Below are 11,695 nucleotides of genomic sequence, written 5' to 3'. Positions count from 1 at the left end.
GCGTGAGCCAGGAGGGGACAAGAGAGCCCGTAGTGGTGCCTTGTCTAGGGGATTTATAAGCGGTTGAGAGACAAAGAGATAGGGATGTAGATCCACCAGATGGTCTCTAAATGTTTATCTTTAAAGAGACACTAAGTTTCTTATCAGTTTTCCAGACTATTTTGCAGAGTTAACATAAGAAATTTACTGCTTTGATCCTTTTTCAGAATAGCAGTTTCTTGGTTTGGGAGTATATCAGTCGAGGCGACTTGTTTTGCTTTGAAGCTGAGCTGAGTTATTGACTTGATTAGGTTTGTAGGAGGAAAAGCAGCATCTGGGCTTTTTAGCAGGCTGAAGTAAATTCTACAATAGCTTCGTTTAATTGACATGAAGAAGACATGGGCTATGCTGAGGTACTTTCTTACCTGGGGGATGTTCAAACATTCTAGGCTAAGTTACTCCTGGGTTTTTAGTTTTAACTAAGTTTCACTGAAGAATGCTTATATTCCTAGTTTGATATATTACTTTAGAGAATTAATGTGACTCTGACTTTGCTTAATTGTTTAATATGGAGTTTTGTTAGGGGTCTTTTTCCAGAGGCCTTCACCCTACTCTGACTAAACCCATGGTCCCTGTCTCAGAGTCTGAATAGATATTTCTTCCAAGAAGATGTACAAAAGGCTACTGTACATGAAAATCTGCTGCACATCATTAGCCATCAGGGAAATTCAAATCAAACCACGAAGAGAAATGACTTCTTACCCACTATGGAGGTTATTCTCTAAAGAGGCAGATAATACAAGTATTGGTAAAAGTGTGGAGAAATTGAAACTCTCATACATTGCTGGTGGGAATATAGAATTGTGCCGTCACTTTGAAAGAATCTAGCAGTTTCTTAAAAGCTAAACAGTTACCATTATGGCCCAGTATTTCTACTCCTAGATATATATTCAAGAAAAATGAAAACATATGTCCGTGCAAAAACATGTGCATGAGTTATCACTATGAGCATTACTCATAATAGCCAAAAAGTGGAAACAATTCAAATTCCATTAACTAATGAATAGATAAGTGAAATATGATATATCCATACAACTGAATATTATTTGGAAGTAAAAAATAATGAAGTACTGATACATGTCCATAGCATGGGTGAAGCTTGAAAATGTTATGCTAAGTGTGATAAAATATTTTATGATTCCATTTATATGAAATATCCAGAATAGGCAAAGCTATAGGTAGTAAGTGATTGCCTAGGGCTGAGAGGGCAGATAGAGTTGGATGGAAATGGAGAGTAACTGCTAATGGGTTGGGGTGTTTTGGGGGGGATGATAAAAATATTCTAAAGTTGGCTATAGTAATCTAATTGTTATATGTTTTCAAAGATGCTAAATACCATTGAACTGCATCCCCTAAATGAGTGAATTGTATACTATTTTACTTATATCTCAATAAAGCATTAAGAAAAAAATAGATAATCTTTATTTATTTCTTCTTGAATAAGCTTTGGTAGTTTGTGTCTTTCTTGGAATTTATTCATTATGTCTAAGTTTTCACTGTATTTCATTTTGGAAAGAAATGTGTTCAATGTTTTCAAGTTGCTGAGTCATCTTTTGGAGTGTCCAATTGGCTGCTTATCCTATCTAGTGTATTTTTCATCACAGGCCTTGTACTTTAACCTTGAGAAGTTTGATTTGGGTCTTTTATACACCTTATGTGTATCTCATTACATGTTCATGCTTGCCTTTACTTTTTTGAAATATAACTATTATAACTCTATTAATGTCCCTCTCTATTAACTCTATCATCTATGTCATTTTGGGGTTGATTTTTGTTTGATTTTTCTCCTCTATATGCATGCTAGTTTTCTGTTTGCTTGCCAAATATGGTGAATTTTACCTTTTTGGCTGTTGGTATTTTTGTCTTATAAATATAATACATCTTTGTTTTGGAATGGAGTTAGGTTACCTGGAAACAGTTTGATTCTTTCAAACTTATTTTCAATTTTTATTAGAATGGACATAGCAGAATTTATTCTATATTGAATTTGGCCTCGCTAACATGGTGGTACCCTTCTGAGTACTCTGCTCAATGCACTGCTTATTACAAAATTTTTCCATCCAATACATTGGAAATATGAAATACCCCAGGTGAAGGTAATTGTTTTACATGTTTCTGTACTGTGATTCTTTGCCCAGCCTCCAATGGTTTCCTCCCATGCGTGCACACAGAGGTGAACTCTCAGAGTTTGAGACTACAAAGATTTGTATATGGATATTCATAGCAAGTTTATTTGTACTAGCCAACAGCCAAAAACCTGGAGATAAACCAAATGTCCATTAACAGGGGCACAGATAATTGAATTGTAGTATATCCATACAATGGAATACCACTCAATATTAAAAAGGGAATAAATTATTCATAGACACTGAGAAAAGACTGGTGGTTAAGACAGGGGAAGGCATTGGGGTGGGTGGGTGAAATAGGTGAAGGGGATAAAGAGGCAAAGGTCTCAATCATAATATAACTTAGTCACAGGGATGAAAGTACAGCATAGAAAATATGGTCAATAGTTCTGTAATATCTTTATATGTTAACAGAGAGTAACTACACTAGTTGGGGTGAACACTGAATAATGTATATAACTGTCGAATCACTATGTTGCATACTTGAAACCAATACAATATTGTATACCAACTATACTTCAATAAAAAATATATTACCAAATGGAATACATTATTTGTGTATATGGCAACATAAATGAATCTGAATATATGCTGCCTAAATGAAACCAGAGAAAAAGTGTTCAAAGAGTATGAGTATATTTGTATAAAATTCTGGAAAATAAGCATGAGTCTTTACTTACAGACAGCAAATCACTGCCTGGTGATGGAGGCACAGAGAAAGCAGGATGGATTTCAAAGGGGCACAGGGATACTTTTGGTTGTGATGGATATTGTATCAAGCAGGGTTCCACTTGAAAAACAAAGCCAGTAGATGATAGATGATTGATAGTTATTAAGGATATAAATATATTAATAATTAATTATACATGTATATGCAAATATATGTATATGTACTTAATTTATATATATAAATTTTTGGATAGGAATTGGCTTGCACAATTGGGTGGGCTGGCCAGGCAAGTCTGAAATCCACAAGGCAGTCAGTAAGTAAGGGCAGGCTCAAACTCATAGGCAGGAGCAGATGTTGCAGCCCATAAGTCGGATTCCTTCTTCCCTAGGGAAACATCAGTTTTTGTCTTAAGGTCTGTCAACTGACTGGATGAGGCTCACCCAGATCTTCGAGAATGAGCTCCTTTATACTGAATCAACTGATTGAAGATGTTAATTACATTTATAAAATACCTTCACAACAACACTTAGGTTAGTGTTAGATTGAATAACTCTAATATTAGATAGATATCTGATAGCCCAGCCCAGCTGATACATTGTTTTGTGCCTGTTCCATCCTATGGATAGTCAGTATTGTAGTTGGACTGGTCCTTGTGGTTCTTACTATGATTGCAAGGAACCCTCAGTAATAACCACCAGGCAACTTTGAAGAAAACAACAAAGTTAATTATTCCAAGTTCTGGAGGGTAAATGGCCTACTTGGAGGCACACAGCAAGGACGTCAGGGAAAAGAGAGATACTGACGGCCTGAGGTTCTGTTTTCTTTGGGATGGTGGGGAGCTAGAGTTTCATGAGTTCACTCTTTAATGGTGAATTTAAAACATAAAAGTTGGAATTAAAGGGCAGGAAGGAAAAGACAAACAACAAGTGGCTGAATGGTCAGTTATCTAAGTCAACCAGATCTCTAAAACAAAGGAAATACGGGAGTGAGGGTGGGCCTGGTTCTTTATCTAGTCGCGTGGCTGTCAATGTGCTTTTTCAAGATGGCCATCTTTGAAGAGGATGCCATCAAAGCTTAAGTTAGATACTTGCATTACAAAAAAGAAACCAACTGTCAGGGATTATGCTACCCACATGAAACTAACCATCACAGTCTATGCCTTCTTAACTTGACAACCATACATTTCTCCTTAAATTATACTTAATCTCCAAATAAAGACAGTAACAAAGTCATACTTCTAGCTAACATGATACAGTTATCCTGTGTACTACTGAAAAGATGTTAACACTTTCCTCCAGAAGGGAATGCAAATTCCTTGGGTGATGTTCACTTTCTTGACATTCTGTAACTTAAATTTTGTGATACAAAGTTAACTATTATTAATACATCTTATGTTAGATGATAAGATGATAAAGTGGGGAGTGAAAGTATTTGATATATATGCAAAAACACATCTGTAACAAATTAAGAATGAAATATGCATAACAATTACAGTTTTATTTCTATAACTGGTTATGTGATTGTATTTGGTATTTATAATTACTTTCTTCTACGATCCATTTCTATTTCCTTTTCCCTCTGCAAGCATGTCAGTTGGTCATATTTATTTGCCTGATGGGTTGATCAAAACTTCATTCCTAAATGTTCTGGGTCATGAGCAGTTCTGTCTGAACTGGGTTGTTGTAGTTTTCCATTGACTTCGATCATAGGACATCGTAATACTAAGAGATGCTGTAAAGGATCTCCTCTATTCCAGACACTCTTGCTCACCTCCACTGTGTAGTAGCAGCCTAATTTTTCCACTGGTAATTAAAATCAATCACCTTAGCAAGTACAGTAACTACTTTCTTTATCTGTTAATTCAGAGGCACGAAGAGCCCAAAGTGGCCAGGTGACAGTCTCAATTTCCTTTCAGTGAAATCATTCCTGTGTCTCCTGGTGGAAGCATTCTTCCCTTCAGAACCAAGATGTCTAGATCAGCAGTGCGTAAGTCTCCAAGGACAGGAAGCAAAAATATGGCTAGTAGAGCACTAGGGGAAATAGTAAGTATAGGCACTTCCATTTCCATCTTTTGATTCTTGAACCTGTGAATGCCAGCTATGGGACAAATAACAACATATATTGGATGCTGATTTAGGGCATAGAAAGCACACTGGAGGACATTAATCCAATCTTGCAAGGTATTGCCACCTAGCTGACACTATAACAGCCTCCACAAGGTCATTACACCATCCTATCAGGCAAGTGCTTTCAAGATGATGGGGAACATGGAAAAACCAGTGAATTCCATGAGCATGGGCCCATTTACTGTGAAGTGAGTTCCTTGATCAGAAACAATGTTGTGTGAAATACTATGATGGCAGATAAGGCATTCTATAAATCTATGGACAGTATTTTTGGCAAAAGCATTGTTTGTAAGGAAGGCAAACCCATATCCAAAGTAAGTGTCTATTCCAGTAAGAACAATGTGTTGCCCCTCACATGATAGAAGTGGTCCAATGTAATCAATCTGCCACCAGGTAGCTGGCAGATCACCCTGAGGAATGGTACCATATTGGGACTGCTAGCCTCTGCTACTGGCAGGTTGGGCACTCAGCAGTGGCTGTAGCCAGGTTAGCCTTGATGATTTGAAGTTCATGTTGCGGAGCCCATGTATAACCTCCATCCCTGCCACCACAGTTACTTTGGTTATCAGTGTATTGGGCAATGACAGGAGTTTCTAGAGAAGGAGAATGCCTGGAATAGTAGAATGACTATTCATTTGATTATTAAAATCCTCATCTGCTGAGGTCATCCTTTGGTGAGTATTAACATGGACCACAAATATCTTCATGTTATTTGGCCATTCAGAGAAGTCTATCTACATATTTCTTCCTTAGACTCCCTTGTCACCAATTTTCCAATTATGTTGCATCTAAGTCTCTGAACATCCAGCCAAACCATTGGCCATAGATCATGAACCAGTATAGGCTCATATCATTTCTCCTTCTAAGCAAAATAAACATCCAGGGTCGTTGCTCTAAATTCTGCTCTCTAGGAAGAGTTCCTTTCACCACTCTCTTCTAGAGATATCTCACACAGAGGTTGTAGTGCTGGTGTCTACTTTCATGTGATGTCTGCAAACCACACAGAACCATCCGTAAATCAGTTTCCTCTTCTTCACCCAGATGATAGTGGAGAACTTCCAGTGAGACCACAGGTACAAATATGGAGAGAGAAGGTAATATTACAAAAGTATGGACCATGGGCATTTGGCCCACTTCCTGATGTAACTGACTAATGCCTTTAAGCCCTACTTGAACCTGGCTTGGTATCTACCTCTTCCATTTGATGACCTAGTGCTGGTGCACATACCCAACTTTCTGGTTCGGTGGGTCACACCACACTTAGTTCATGATGGGCAGCTCAGTTCACATGGTAACTTTGTGGCTTATGGTTAAGTGTTCAATCTGTACTAAGGCCCAGTAGCAAGCCAAAAGCTGAGTTATTATTCACAGTAGTAAACCAAAAATAAAGCAATTTTTTTACTGTGAATGCCAGCTATGGGACAAACAACAACATATATTGGATGCTGATTTAGAGCATAGACAGCACACTGGAGAACATTAACCTAATCTTGCAAGGTATTGCCACCTAGCTGGTACTATAACAGCCTCCACAAGATCATTACACCATCCTATCAGGCAGGTGCTTTCAAAATTCACAGTAAGCCAAAAATAAAGGCTTTCTTCCAAAATTTTCAGGGCCTGCACTGCAATTCATCTACAGGGGCCTGCCAAAGGCTCCAAACAATATCTCTATCTGCCACTGAAGCTTTAAACATCATTGAATCTACTGGATCATATGGCACAAGTGGCAGAGATGTATGCAGGCCAGCCTGGACCTGTTGCAGAGCCTTTGTTTGTTCTGGCCCCCACTCTAAACCAGCAGCTTTTCAGATGACTCAGTAAGTGGGCCAGAGTAGCACACCCAAATGAAAAACATGTTGCTTCCAAAAATCCAAGGCTCATTAGGCATCGAGTCTCTTTTTTGGTTGTAGGAGGTCCAGATGCAACAGTTTAATCCTTTACCTTATAAGGAATATCTCAACATGCCCCACACCACTGGATCCCTAGAAATTTTACTGCAGTGGAAGGCTTCTCAATTTTTTTCAGATTTATTCACCACTCTGATATAGAATTGTCTTATTAGAATGTCTGGAGTAGTTTCTACTTCTTGTTCATTAGATCCAATCAGCATGGTATCACCAGATCAATGGCTTCTTATCAAGTACCAGAGGATATGTTTATTTTCTCAAACAATGAGACCACATTTGATATAGTAGTTATAATTTAAGTCACCACTTGGTTAAGCTTACCATAATCCATTGTTATTCCCCAAGTTCCACCTGCCTTCTGCACAGACCAAATAGGCAAGTTGAACGCAAATATGGCAGGAATTACCACCCCTGCATATTTCAAGTCCTTGATGTTGGTACAAATCTCTTCAATCCCTCCAGTAATGTGATATTGGTTTTGGTTTACTATTTTTCTAAGTAGAGGCAGTTCTAGTGCCTTCCATTTGGCCTTTCCCACAATAATAGCCTGTACTGCATAAGTTAGGGAACTTATGGGGGTTCTGCCAGTGCTGAGTAGAGTATGTATATTCCCATTATTTATTGGAGAAATAACCACAGGATACATTTGGAGGCCCTCTGTCAGATGGACCTGCACTAAAACTCCATTGATCACCTTATCTCCATAAGTTCTTACTCTAACTGGTGGATCACAGTGATGTTTTGGGTCTCCAGGAATTAGTGTCCATTTAGAGCCAGTGTCCAATAATCCCCCAAAAGTCTGATTATTTCCCTTTCCCCAGTGAACAGTCATTCTGGTAAGTGGCTTTGGGTCCCTGTCTTAGTCTTCTCTGGCTGCCCTAAGAAAATACTACAGACTGGGTGGCTTAAACAACAGAAATTCATTTGTTATAGTTCTGGAGGCAAGGAAATCCAAAATTAAGGTGCTGGCAAGGTTGGTTTCATTCGGAGGACTCTTCTCTTGGTTTGTAAGTAATTGCTGTCTTGCTGTGTGCTCACATGATCTCTTTGTGGGCACCTGGATAGACTGAACAAACACTCTGTCTCTTCTTATAAAAGCACTAATCCCATCATGAGGGCCCCACCCTCATGACCTCATCTAACCATAATTACCTCCCAAGGGTCCCATCTCCAAAATCACATTGGGGGTTAGGACTTCAAAATATGATTTTTGGGGTGGGGGGAACATATTTTAGTCCATATTAGTCCCTTTGGGAAAGGCTGGAGTAAGGTTAGCAGTATAAGTTTTGGCATAAGAGTAGGGTCCCTCCTCAAGGCGACCCAGCCATCCCTTCATTCAAGGGATTTTGGTTTTGCAAATTGTCTCAAGTCTGGGAATTGATTGAAGGGCCATGACTCTCTGTTTTGGTGATTCAGTTTACACCTCTGTTCACTTGACCTAGAACTCTTCCACTTAGTAGATTGCCCACCTATTTCTTTTCTAGGGATACCATGATCAAGTAGCCAATACCAGAAGTCTGTGGGAGTCAAATTATTCTTATTACTGCTTTGGCTCCATTCTCCATTATGATAATCACACCCACATTAAGTTGGATGGTTAAGTGTTGCCACTTGATCCCTAATACCTTGGGATCCAATGATCCTCACGGTATTTAGAGAACCCATTTGGTGGTAGCAGTTCCCACTGTTTTTCTGACCTACAGAGAAGAGTAACCACAGAGCTCTTCAAATATGCTGAGGCTCTGTTTAAAAACTTATTTCTCACAGTTGTGGTGAAGGGCATGTCCTCTGGACCTTCATAGGGTGGTGAGCAGGTTTTATAAATGGACACTAATGCTCTAATCTCCCTTAGCCTTTGGATATCCTCCTTTACAGTACAACTAAGGCAGTTCTGGCATTTCAGTTGTATTTAGTGTAGCCCACCTTTTGGTCCACATTTCAGCTGGTCAACTAAACAAACTGTTAAGAGTTCTTTCTAACCCCTTGAATTAAAACACTTAATCTAGAATCTCTCCTTAGTGCATCCCAATCAGTATATTTTCTGTGGTCCAACTTTATGTTCCTTCCACTATTATCCCACTCCTTTAATATACATTCCCACACATATTGTTCTGATTTTTGTCTGAATGAATTGGAAATTTTCATTCATTTCTTTTGGTGCATAGCATACTTCCTCATGGGTCACACTTTGTGCCTTAACCTTTGGACCTTCAGAGACTTGAGTCTAGTTAAAGGTCTAGAAACAAAGAAGGGTGGTAAGGGTAGGCCCTAAGAAAATCATCAGTCTTTTCAAGGCCACTGTCTTAGGGGAGGCCATTACAGTTTCTTTAGGAAAAGTCAAGTGAAGCTCTTCTGAGAGAGGTGGAAACACTACTTCTGTTGGCAAAGAAGACTCAGTAAAATTCAGGAATTCAATATCCCCATCTTTGCTGGAATCTTTTCATATATTCCCTTTACAATTTCCAGGATCCCATTTTTCCCAATCAATGTCATCACGTTAAGAGAAGACACTCTGTGAGGTCAGGAATTTAATTTGCATTGTAATTCAGCCACTGGCAAGATGAGACTCCCAGCCTGGTTTTCAGAAAACTCAGCTCTGCAGGTAAGGGAGATAAGAATTTCTCTCAAAGCAGACATAGACATTTTTGGGTCATTTATGCAAAACTTGAGCTAGAAACTTAAAGCCCTGAGCTCATCTTTTTCTTATTTCACCTTCTCCAGTGCAGTTGGAGCAATTAGACAAAATCATTATTCTCCTTAGTTTGACTAAAATGTATTGAATTATCAAGTACATAGTAACCCCAAAACTTGTCTTTCATAATTATTTGATTAATAGTATCAAATGGCAAAGTTATGCATACCTCTATTGCCATATAATTCCATGGACTACCAGTGCTTTCTTTACCACTGTAAATAGAGTCATTATACCTTTATATCTAATCAGATTAGAGTAGCAGTTCTGGAAAAAAACAGAAACAATTCAGAAATATCATATTTTCCTCTAGAACCCTGGGTAGGAGAAAGAGAGAGAGATTGTTAGGAATTGGCTTACATGATTGTGGACATGAGCTAAGCAAAGTCAAAATCTGTAGGATAAGCTTTTGTCAAGAAAGGGACAGCCTCAAATCTCTAAACTCATTTGATGAGGCTGACTCCAGTTACTGAAAATGATCTCCTTAAAATAAAGTCAAGTGATTATAGTGGTCAGTAACAGCTACAGCATATCCGCATAACAAAACAGAAAGCATTTGATTGAATAGCTAGGAAATATATTCTAGCAAAATTGACATGTAAAAGGAATCACGACAGATATCACAGAAATGTTCATTATCTTGACAATGATGATCGTTTCAAAGATGTGTTTATATGTCAAAAGTCATCATATTGTACACTACAAATATGTGCAGTCTACTGGATGTCAATTATACTATAATAAATCTGTATAAAAGAAATAGAACGGAATTATGTGTGATATATGATATGTAAAACTATATAACATAAATATATAACAATGTATCTAAAAATAATCTTATGTAAATCGAGCACATATCTGACAGTCACATTTTTCAATTGTAAAAAGAAAATGATACGTATTAAACACATTAGAATTATTGGTCTCCATGAGGGACAGAGTGGGAGTGGAAAATGCAAATAGGATCAAATAAGTGAATAATAAGTGAGGGTCCTGACCTGAAAGAATGATGAGAATAGTGATATGAGCTGGCATGAGAATTTCTCAACCCTCTGACCCTAAAGGATCCCCACCCTCCCTTTGCTTGAACTATTCTGACCTTCTCTTAGACCCTGTGGAAGCCATACTTGTACTCCTTGAGCAACTGTACAGTGCTGCTCCTAAGAACCCTCGAAGTGGTTCCCCTCTTTCTCTCCTGTTCATCTGTCTACCTCAAGCTTATTTCTGAGGTCTCAGCCTAAATATCACCTTTTCATGATAGCTTTTCCTGGCCACAAACTAGTTTACCCCAAGTTAAACTGCCCATCCTCTTTTCCTTTCTCTTAGCACCTTTAAGACTTCCTCCATTTCAGAATTTGACATAACAGTATATATTCGTTAGAGGGATCCTTTTTGAAACATCTGCTTCCCTGTTTGAGTGCAAGACCCATTGTCTGCTTTGTTCTCTGCTGTATATCTTGAGGGTCTAGTCCTGTGCCTATTACATAACAGACTCTCAAGTGTGTTTGTTGGAGGAATAAATGAACAATGAATGAATGAATGAATGAATGAATGAATTGAAAACCTGAATGGAAAGGATGAAAGAATCAGTTCAGTAGAGAGATTGATGGATGAATGTACATACTCATGGTCTTCCCACAGATGAGGATCCACATGGTCCTGGCAGTGGGAAACAGACAATGTTATGTGAGGGAGAGCAAAGGGATGAAAGATACTCAGACATAGAATATGGGTTAAAGGATGGAAGGGAGAAGGAGGGACTAAGCAGAAAAACCACTCAAATCACTGAAAGATTTAGGAAGGAGGGAGGGGGGGGAGCAGCAAAGAGATAGGCAGGACACAGGGGAGATGAGGGAGAGATGGGGTAGAGAGACAGGAAGTAGGACTGTAAGGTGACAAGCAGGCAACTAGGGGCAGGAAGAAAGTAAAGCAAGCACCTCTCCCCAGGGACACACCTTACAGGGCAGTGATCAAAACTATGTTCCAGATGTTCCCCCTTTTCTTTCCATCACCACCAGCTCTTAACATTGGTGATGAAAAATTAGACTGTTTGTAAAACTCAAGGCAGCAAAGGTTCCACTCCACTTACTGAATTTGGTGAAAAGCTACTAGCTGAGATCTCAACAGTGATT

The sequence above is a fragment of the Manis javanica genome, chromosome X (assembly GCF_040802235.1).
Source record: "Manis javanica isolate MJ-LG chromosome X, MJ_LKY, whole genome shotgun sequence".
Lineage (NCBI taxonomy): Eukaryota > Metazoa > Chordata > Mammalia > Pholidota > Manidae > Manis > Manis javanica.
Note: the sequence above shows the minus strand (reverse complement) of the source record.